Source organism: Trachinotus anak, unplaced genomic scaffold, assembly GCF_046630095.1.
Source record: "Trachinotus anak isolate AG129_WGS33_773 ecotype Australia unplaced genomic scaffold, CSIRO_AGI_Tana_v1 ptg000018l, whole genome shotgun sequence".
NCBI classification, from domain to species: Eukaryota; Metazoa; Chordata; class Actinopteri; order Carangiformes; family Carangidae; genus Trachinotus; species Trachinotus anak.
In genome coordinates, this window is record NW_027273869.1 from 3390653 (window position 1) to 3402181 (window position 11529).

The following is an 11529-nucleotide window of genomic DNA, read 5'->3' on the forward strand; positions in this document are numbered from 1 at the left end:
CTGAAATGTGGTATTATTTTTTTTGGATCACTCAGAAACCAGTCAGCCAATCAGAGGAGAGGCTCAGATCTTCTCTTCTGACTGGTTGACTGACCTGTTGTAACTAGAGCTCCAGAGAGAAGCCTGAGAGAGCAGATGTGAAACTACACTGAGATGGTTTTTGGTTCTTAAAAGCACAAATATATCTTCTGATGGAGATCAAGCGTAAAATATGGGACCTTTAAATCAGATTTAAGGTGAGAAATGTTCCTACTCAAACATCCAAGGGTTGTAACAAGAAGCAAACACACAATGGAGGGGAATTTAACCAGTGACGTGGCTCCTCTAATCCAGAGACTGTATAAATACAACCCAAATCACCACAGGTGTCAGATTTATTCGTTTTTCTCCAGGAGTGGCTGTCATTTGAATCCTTAAACAATGTTAAACCTTCAAAACAGGCAAAACCCATCAGATAAAAATAACATGATAATCAGCACTGAAAACATAGTGACAGCCAGGTCAATTCTAGCATCTTTTCAGGAGATCTAAAATCTAAAACAACTGCTGTTTAAATCATTATTCATTTAACCTGACTTGATAAGCGAATAAGTGATTCTTCAAACTGCATACAGCCATTATAATGTTAGGATATGTGGCCTGAGAGGCATAGTCAAGGTCAACAAAATACAGAATACTGAATGGTTATTAACTGAAGGAGACTCAGGTGAGTGTTATTTTATCAACTTAGACGTCCTCTCGTTTCGACTATGGTGGCTGGACCGTGAGATACCTAAGCATCCCCAGAAGAAACTGCGCTCTTGTGGACAACACCAAGAAAGTGAAATAAAGGAATACACAGTTATAGCTCTGCGGCTTTGTGACTGTGTCCACTCCTCTATTCAACATTAATGCATGAAGCTAATGTCTGATATGTCCCTAAATTGTCTGCTGCCCAAATCAGAATAATCTGATAAGAAAGCAAAAAGGTGCCTCGTTACATAATACAGAGACAATCTTCTATGGAAGATTAGGGGTTAAAGTGTCTTTAAATGTATTCTACAGTTAGATTTAATTAACTCTTAAACAAGAAGCCAGCATTTTAAGATGTTTAAATATTGGCCACTAAAATAAATAAGTAAATGTGCAACGTGGAAAAGGCTTTGAAACAGCATTTAGACAGTCATGTTGGATATAAAATGAGAATCCCCTTTTTTTCTGGTCAATAATTTCTTAGTAATTTTCCAGCACAGTTCCTGTAAAGAACTATGCAATTTGGTACTAATTACAGGGAGAAAGAGACAATGTTCTTAGTGAGTAATTTTAGTTAGTTAGTTGATTTCCATTGGAATTTAGTTGAAAGCTCCTTCATTAAAATTAAATGTTCAGTAAATATAATTGAACAGTTAACGGGATAAAAAATCTTTCTGGTGTCTGGGGGGTGAGTTTGACTCATGAGCTCAGTACTCAGTAAAATCCTGGCTATGACCACGACCTCATTCGTTTGCACAACTAAGTTGCAAGTGCATTATGGGTTTGGATAATTGCACCCTATCTTTGATCATGACTGAAATCATCTTTTTCGTAAGCTAATGTAAACTGGCTCCATCACTAACCACAGGGCCCAGCTCAGCTTTATTTCGACACGAGCAAGAGGCTGAAATATTCCAATCAAATATCATCTTGAAATTCTGTTTGAACAGGAAAAGTGTATAAAAACAATGCTGGAAGAAAAAAATAGCTAAATCTCTTTCACTGCCAGCTCGGAGCCTGAAAAATGATCCCCTCGGGTGACAGGCCGATAAGAGTGGAAACTGAGAGGCGAGGTCACCTTCAGACACACTGAGCTCTGTGAGATCATTCATCACAGAATATGATAGATGGAGAGGCGAGACCTTGACATCAGGAATCACAGGACACGACTGGGAAAAACAGATGAGTGTTCTGACGCAGCTGGAGCTCTCGGCCAAAACCAAACAAACTGGAGCTGAAATGTCAGATGATAGATCACACTGAGCTTACGTGACATGGATTTTGATTATTTTTTCTGATGCATTCATTTGTAGTTCGGTAATTATTAACCCAGAGGGGTACAAGATGCTGAGTAACCCAAATAAATAAACACCACCTAAATAAATAACAAAATGAATAAGGAAGCCTTGGCCATTGGGAACAAATGTAAGATTAAGCTGTTTTTGCTTAATACCCCAGCTGCAAAGGAATAACATGCATATTTTAAAGCCTACAGGATAGAACTGTGTGCACAAGTCAGGCTGTCTGTTTTTATTTTGTTTGAGGTTCTGTACATATCGTTCCATTGTTGTGTTTCATTTGTTGCCCCGACTTTAAAGGTCTCATATTTTACACTTTTCCAGTGTTTTATCTGAAGTGTTGAAATACATAAGAAGATATATTTGTGGTTTTAAGAACCCAAAACCATCTCAGTGTAGTTTTACTTCTCTCTCAGGCTTCTCTCTGGAGCTCTAGTAACAACAGGTCAGTCAGCCAATCAGAAGAGAGGAGCTGAGCCGCTCTAATTGACTAATTGAAAAAAAAAAAAAAAGAAAATAGCATATTTCAGGTAAACAATAGAACAAATCAAACAGGCTGTGTGCATTTTGTCCATGGAGTACACATTTGCGTTTACAATACTGTGCACAACCGAGACCTTTTGCTTTATAATCAAAAAAGACTGTTTCTATGGAGTGAACAGATGGAAAGGAGATGGGGCTGTTTGTAGTTTTTAAATGTTAATAATACTGTGAGCATCACAAACAGCTCAGTTAGCCAATCAGAAGAGAGGATCTGAGTCTCTCTTCTGACTGACTGTTTAAACACTCAGAATCCAAATCCTGCAAGGTTGGATGGTGGGTCTGAGTGGGCGGGGCTTGGGGCGTGGCTGAGGGCAGTGACTGCTTTGTTGTGACATCACAAAGTTCCAGAAGTCCTGACGGCTGGTTTTAAGGCTCAGTTTCTGAACACAGGCTGTGTGCATTTCTCTGTGGACTGAGGCTTTGATACTTTCACAGCATTAATAAAGAACCCAAGTCTGATCTATAATCAAAAAACACATGGACATCTACCTTTATATAATATGGGACCTTTTACCTTTAATATGCATATTTAAAACTTGTATTAAATTAAATATGTCCACACGTCAATAATTTACTTGACTGCATTGGTTTAGTTGAGAGGGGAGAGCACGCAGCAGGAACTGCCAAACCAGAAATGCTGGGGATGATCAGGGAGATACACAGATACTATTACTTATGTACCTAAGCTTACCTAACCCTTTATTCCATTTCGATATTTTTTTCAGGTGAGAAAGCAACCACGAAGATTTCAAACATGTGGTCAGTTTGTCCAAATCTTTTGGGAAATTTATTGCATAGTTTTCTGAGATGTTATGCCCCTCTAATCAACTGATACCTCAGTAGCACACAGTCCAGCTCCAGCCAGTCACTGTGCACTGTAATCCCAGAGGGAACCGTCTTATCTCGACTAGTGGTTATTTACCGCTGGCTGTGTTGTCAGCAGTCTGAAATATGATTCTTTTTGGAAGATGAGATTTGCATTGAAATAAAATATCTATTGCTGCTCAGTTTTTCTGAAGGTAAAGATGAATACATAATGTTTTATTGGACAGTTAACAACAGCACTGCCTCTGTAAAATGTGTGTGTGTATATATATATATATATATATATATATATATATATATATATATATATATATATATATATATATATATATATATATATATATATATATATATATATATATATATATAAATAAATCAAAATGAACAGAGGCAGTGCAGTCTATATTAAATTGAGTGTTTTGATACATTTTACAGATCATAACAAGATAATAAGAAAGACATTTGTTCTGCTGTCTGGTGTGGCAATTCACCTAGCACATGTTTAGCCTTAAAATGCTTTTGGAAAACGGGGCCTTGGCATAATTTGACATCATGGTGTCACATTACACACTAGAAGACTTTGAAAAGACTAAAGTCTGACATCCACTTACATCTAAAGACAATGTGTCATAATTGGTCTTACACTGTAAGACAAAGACTAAAACCACAAAAATAAAGAGTTGAGTAAATCTGGACAGTAAAAACAGAATCAAATACAATTTCACCAGTAAAACTGCAAACCATGAAAAACTATTAGGGAGTGACAAATTTGCTTTTGGTTATCAAAAAAGTAAAAATTAAGTAAAATTTGGAAAACTCCGTGATAAAAGTGTGTTGAGCACTAGATTCCTTTGAGTTTGTTTCCCATGAAAAACTTTATTTCAGACTTTTTTGCTCTCTGAAGTTCTACATTATAATTTTATAATCATGATTATTATTATATAAAGTTAGTAATTCAACACAATTTTTTTGTCTAAAACTACTTTCAATTTATGAATTCCTGTTCTATTTTGAAATTATTTTCCTTGTGTGTGCTGCTGGAGAAGGCGTCACTAAACATCCCTATTTGCATGAGCCAAGACAAAAAACTTACGATAATATAAACATGTTGGATTTTATTAGAACATAAAAAAGACAGACTTAAGACAGCTCAGACGATCACCTGACACCTACAGCAAAACTCATGATTTTATGACACAGGAAATTGGACAATGACATTGGAAATTTGTCTCTGACAGTGAAGAACAGTTACATCAGAATATATTGGTTTAATTTTTTTTAAATCTAATCATATTTTCCCAATACTCTCTCTTTTGTAATTTAATCAAAATTGTCATACAAGTTTGGATTTTTCCCCTCACTTCAATATAGTTTGAGTTTGGTTTGAGCCCGGATCTAGAGAGTGGAGATACTGAAACTAAGACACTGCGTTGGAAAGTTTCTTATCATTTTTTCTGGACTTTTTCTGCACCAGATGATTTTCAGCAGCGATGTCTGTTCGTCCTCTTTAAGATTCATTTTGTTCTTCTCTATCCTTTGTCAGTGAAGAAGTGTTTGGACTTCATTACAGCTGCGGCGAGGTCTCCACAGATCATTTTTGCCCTGAGCGCTAGCCGCTGATGCTAGGGAAATGTTAATTACCTTGCCAACCATTCTCTCACACACACACACACACACACACACACACACACACACACACACACACAGGCTGGTGTCTATGCCTCTGTGCTTCCTCCTTCCTCTGACTGCAGATCTTGGAGGGAATGATACACCAACCAGAGACAGCATGGCTCATCCCACAGGCACAAAATGTTCTAGAAACTTCCACAGTCTCTCATCACGCCTGCTATTAGAGGAATGTAGCAATGTTCAGATGATAAAATAGAAGCTACATATACTGTATCATTATGGGATTTTAGTTAAGCCAAAACTGGCACTCTACAATTAAAAACACAAACACACAAACACACACACACTTCGCCAGCATTGGTATTTTCTGGGAAAATGCTGGCACTGATTGCACACCTGTTTAAATGCTGCTCCCAAGGCTGTTCAGTTACACCATGGACTTGTTTGTTTATAATAATCACACTAATTAAAATCATTGCTGTTAAAATGCCACATCTCATCAGTGAAAGGGCATGATACCAATTTAAGACATAAAGGTCAGTAAACTCGTCATGGGGTGGAATATTTAGCCTCATTGGAAGACATTGTGCTTCTGTGCAGAGAGCTTTGAAAAATAACCCTGATGATGTCATGGGGGGGGGGGGGGGGGGGGTCCCCTGGTGCACTCAGCAAGATCATTAACAACACTGCTCGAGTCCAAATTCCTGCTCTGCTTTTCTCTGTTGAGAGCACAGCCAATCCAGCTAACTCTAGCCTCTGGCGGAACATCAACAGTGCCAGTATTCGATAAATCTGAGGGTCGCCAGTTCAGCAATAAACTCCTCCCGTTCTCCCCTCTTCTTCCTCTTCTGAGCGCCGCTCGTGTGTCTGGGCTTGTTAAACATTTTGCTGCTAACTGAATCGTCCACTCACTGAAAAACTCACTTCTTGCTAAAAGACTGAAAAAAACTGACTTCCACTCAAGCAAGTTATCAGAAATGAGAAGGAGCAAGCCGATCGGACAAATTAGGATTTCCCAGAAAGCCTTCCTTCGTAACTTTTGAGATGAACGTAACCAAATTAACCAAAGTGATAGGTAGAAATAAGATTTATTTTTCATTTAAAAAAAAAAAAAAAAAGCAGTTTTGGAAAATTTCAATAAGGGCAATAAAAATATAAAAGACTAAAAACTAAGTGTGATGGGCCCTTGATATTGTTTCCTGTACAATGATTTAATTGTCCATCAACATACACATCGACAGCTACACTCATTACTGTTAGTGCAATAAAAAGTAAAAGGCCAATAAGAACTTTATCAAACCACCTGTTCAACAAGGATCTAGACAAGTTATGTTCTCGACTGTCTTCTGAGTTTGCCACAAATCTCCAAATATGTCAGTTTGTTGTAAACTGAGCTGAGACAAACCAGGCCCTCCTCTTTCTGCCAGCAGGTAGTGAGGAGGAGGATGGAAGACAGGAGGAAGGACACTGACTGATGTCTTCACTTTTCACTCAGTATTTTCATGTCACATATATTATTTATTTTACTGACAGTTTAGATTTCTTCTCAGTGAGATATTATTGAGTTTATAGTGACTTTACTGATGTGAACATTACTGTTGCTGCTCTAGAAACTATTTCTACTTGTATTTAAAGTATTAATCAATTATTATCCTGTTCTGAGTTTATTCTTTTTTAAAATAATTTAAAAGAATAATTCTTTAGTAGAACCGAGATTAGTACAAGCCAAACTGATAAGGGTGTGGATAAGATAAAATCTGCTCAGCTGAAATTGGGAGGATGGACAGCACCCAGACAGATAGAAATCAATAACTGAGTGGAGAATAGAGGCTTCCCAGTGCGCTGCTAGCTTCTACTGATAGCATGTGAAGTGTTATAGGAGCATCTGTAAATTGTATTGTCTACTGATAGACTGCATGTGAGGTGTTTAGGGGACATATGTAAATTGCAGCTACAGAAAACTACCTGTGTTATATGCTCCCCCTCTAAATTGCATGAGTCTCTGGCACTGCTCTGTCAGGACTCAAATCAGCAGCACATGAAACCTGCTCCAGGACCTGAAGCCATGTGGGACTCTTTGAGACTCTGATGCCAGCTTCCAAAACTGAAACTTAAAAGCAGCAGTCTTTAGCTGCCTAATTTTCCAGTGTCACCACATTTGACAACACAAGTTTTTGTTGTGTTGCTGTTTGTTGATATTGCACATATAGAGGATATAGTTTGTAACTTGTTTAGGACTCAGAACTCTTAGTTCAGGATTAGGGACTTAAGTGTAAAGACTTGAGACTTACCTGTGACTTGCAAAACAATGACTTGGTCTGAACTCTGCAAATTAGGAAGTGCATTCAACTGAAAGAATACAACATAGGACAACATAGACACTGCAGCGCTAAGCTAACAACAGGATGCTAAAGTGCTACAAATACAAAGCTAAGGCTGATGTTTAGCGGGTATATTGTTTATTATCTTAGTTTAGCATGTTAGCATGCTAACAGCAAATACAAAGATGAGGTTGATGGGAATGTCAGAATTCCTTAATATAATAATAGGTGCTTTGAGTGGTCAATAAAACTATAAAAGACTGGAGTCCAGACTGGGTCAACTCCAAACACACAGGATCTCATCCATTACTCACAGTTACTGTACCTGCCAGTTTCCCACTGACTGACACTGTTCACACCAACATCTGACTCAAGTGCCAATATATTGCATTTGGTGTTTGATATTAAAATGTATAGAATGGTAGATAAATACAATAAGGACGCCTCATGATAGTTAAAGCTGATTGAATTCTGTTCAGTTTATTTTTGTCCTTATTAATATTTATGCAGAGCAAATACACATAGAAATAAAGCATAACAATACTGGTCTAATAGGTGTAGGCTGAAGCTATAGCTTATTACACCTACCCTCTCTCCATAACTTCACATGAATCGACGACTCTCACTACAGGCCAACGTATAGTCAGAGAAAACAGGAACAAGGAGAAACAAAAATGAGTTCCAGTGTTTCACACACATGGAGGCCAAAGGAAAGAAAAGAAAAACTGTTTTTCTGAATTAATGAGATCATTATTAGAATTCAAAGAAAAGTTTTCTTTAAAAAAAACCTCTTTCTGAATTAACAACGATCTATGATCTCGAGATCATGGAGATATGATCTCATTAATTCAGGAAAACAGGATTTTTTTTCCCTTGAAAAACTTCTCAGAATTCTGAGATAACAATCTCATTAATTCAGAAAAACAGATTTTTATTTCTGTTTATTAAGTGAATGTATCATTACACTTCGTATTGTCAATGCCCAGTATCTCAGCGCTCACATGACCAACTTTAACATTCAACTCATACAATGTAAACCTAGCAGCAGACCCACTCTGCCTTTCAAACTGCACACCCTCAGTTTGTAATGCAGCCTTACTGTTATAGCTCTGCAGTCTTTAACCCATCCTGGGATTACATTACACCTGTGCAGTTCTCCCTGTAATTAGTAAATTTGGTTGGATGCCCTTTTAATTTGGCAAAGTAGCCAAAGACTTCAGGCTAATTTGTTCCTGAATACAAGTTTCATAAAAGCAGCGTTCAGGTGTGAGTCATACAGATGCAGATTTGCACACTGCTTGCAGATATACTCCTCTCCTCGTCTTAGCCCCACAGAAATTCAGCATTAGTGTGTATGAGCAGGTGCTGTGTATGTTTACTCAGCACAGCAGCACTGTGTCTGTGTCACCTCATTCTCTCAAGGTTGCCCTTTAACCTCAGGTAGGAAATATGGCTTGCCCAGATCCCTGCTCTTTATTGAGGCCAAACTGATGGCCAGGCGCTCGCTGTCCATTGCAGTCAATCATAAACCATTTCTGGGGAATTTGCCACACAAGTTACAGCAGCGACCACATCCTCATAAGTCATCGCCCTCCCCGTAATTCCATTGCGGGGAAAATGGCGGATTTATTGCCACCGTGTGTTTGATAAGAAATTAATGAGGGTGATAAAGCAACTGTAGGCTTCCATACTTCCTGAGTGATCAAAGGAGGGTTAGATGACTACTGTGATGACTCAGAAGGAGCCTTCATCCTCACAGCGCGACACACTCAGCATTTCCATGTACATGTCAGCTGTGCCTGTTCATTTTGGGGGAATTTGTCTCATTAAAACGGTTCTGAGAAAGAGCCAGTGCTGATAACAAAGGCTCACACACATACACACACAATAATTTAAAGGTTCTTTAAATGAGATTTCAAACCATAATAACAGCAGATAACAACTATGTAAAGATAGAGTAATGGCGTCCCGAGCAGAGAACATCCCACATCCCCTCCATGTGTGTTGTAATCCGAGCTCCTCATCTTTGTTTTGGTATCTGCTCTCATGCATGTTGGAGCATGTGAGTCCCTCCTGTTAAACACTCAGTAATCGCCCACTGTGTGATGGCACATTGCCGTATGTAGCATTCAAGTGAAAGCGACCTTCCCGAATTTCCTCCACTTAAGAAACTTTTATGTCTAAAAAGACCTCCGACAAAATATGAGATGAGACCAGAGCACAGGCGGACTGGTTATAGGGACCACCAGCTCAAATTCTCGTTGATATATCCATAAAGTTTTTTATATTTCTACCCTCAGTGTCATTCTTTGCAGTCGGTCCTGGCTGATAAGTCTAAGGCTGAATATCTTTCTCAGTCTGACTGTGGAGCCAACACTGGTCTGTCTTCACCGAGATGGAGAAACCTACGAGCGCTAAAAGGCTCCGGCTTGACTCTGAACTGCTTTTCTTCTCCTCCATGTGTAATTAACTGGACGCTACATAATGTTACATGTCTGTTTTCATTCATGACAGCAGCATAATAATGTTAGCTAACTTGCCGTTACTGATATTATTAATGTGTTTTAGCAAATGTTGCTATAGCTAGCTGGATAACTGTCAGCACCGCTAGCGCAGGCTAATGGTTGTGGCTGGATTGTTTTCTGTTGGCTCTCGTGCACACAGTAACCTCACTGTTGTGTGTTCGGCGACTGCTGAATCACCTCGCTGACTGAGAACAAGAGGCGGCGTTGTGGCTGAACGTCGGCTGGAGGTGTAGCCGATGAAGCGCTTGTTTTGGTCTGAGACGTTGGTGGTCTAGTGCGAGTGGCGGTGATGATCGTTTACAGAACCTTTAAAGAATCTTCACTATATTTATTTCAGTCATTTCTATTCGAATTGAGTATAATGTAGGATAAGCCGTTACTCATGGTTTGACTTTATGTAAAATAAAAACCTGTCTGGTTGAGTATGATTTGCTTGACACACATTTTGCTGGAGACACAGACGCACCGACAATGTGGCACACAGTGCTCTGCTGCCTGTGGTGTGCGGTGCAGCGCTGGTCGTGGGTGTAGACGCCTGCTGTCCACATGTTTTATGACCCCAGCTGACTGTAACTGTAAACACATGCTGCTGCTGCCTTTATGGAGGCAGAGACAGACAAACAGACTGATCCCAGTTTACACAACAACCAGTTCTTGCCTTCACTTTTAGTCTAACTCCTCATTACCTCCTCAGTGATCCTGAGCTCATGAATAACCACTAGCCGTTAGCTACATGGATGAGTTCATAAGTAAACAATGCTGGTGCACGGTGAGCTCCCAGCAGCCTCCGCCGCCAGTTTCTTGTGTCACATCAGGTGAATGGATTTCAGGTTTTGTGGCTGACAACAGTTTAATGATGCAAGTCTCAAATTCAGCATCAGAAGATGAGATTAAAGGTATTTTATAAAGATTTGTAAATTAATTTATATTTCATATGTATCGTGAACTAAGGTCTGTCTGTTGGTCCACACCTTGAGCCCATTGGTTCTTACTGGAGTAAAGAAGTAAATATTTAAAAACAGGTCAACAACAAACATATATTTGAAAAAGTCCATGTGTCTGGGCTCTGTAGATTTTAGCATCTGTTGGGGGATGTTTTCAGCAGCAGAGCAATAAGCGTTTTGTGTAAATGAGTATTTCTGGCATGAGGACGGTGTGTGTGGGACAAGTCAAAATAAAGTACAGTGTGTGTGTTCACGTCAACAAAGGAGCGCGTCACCCAATGCATTGCTGTGGCTCACTGATGTGTTTTAAATAGTTTTTGGACAACAATGGAGCTCAGTGGCACAGAGGAATAAGATATGTCAGGATTTACACACACACACACACACACACACACACACACACACACACACACACACACACACACCATGAGGTAAATTTTAGACATGGCATGACTGCATGAAAAAAAAAACAGGAAGATGTGAGTGGGCAGCACAGAGCTGAGCAAACTGAGGTGAAGAGCCATCTGAAGTGGAAAATGTTTCAACATTTAAGCCTCTCCTGGAGCTTTATGAATCTAATGCAGCTTCATAAATGTGCAGAGACTTCGGTTCATGGTGAGCTTTGAGACCACACCAGAGACTGAGCTTTGCGTAGCGTAGTTCATTGTTGGCTTTATGGTTTTCATTGGATTCATTGAAGAAAAAAAAATAT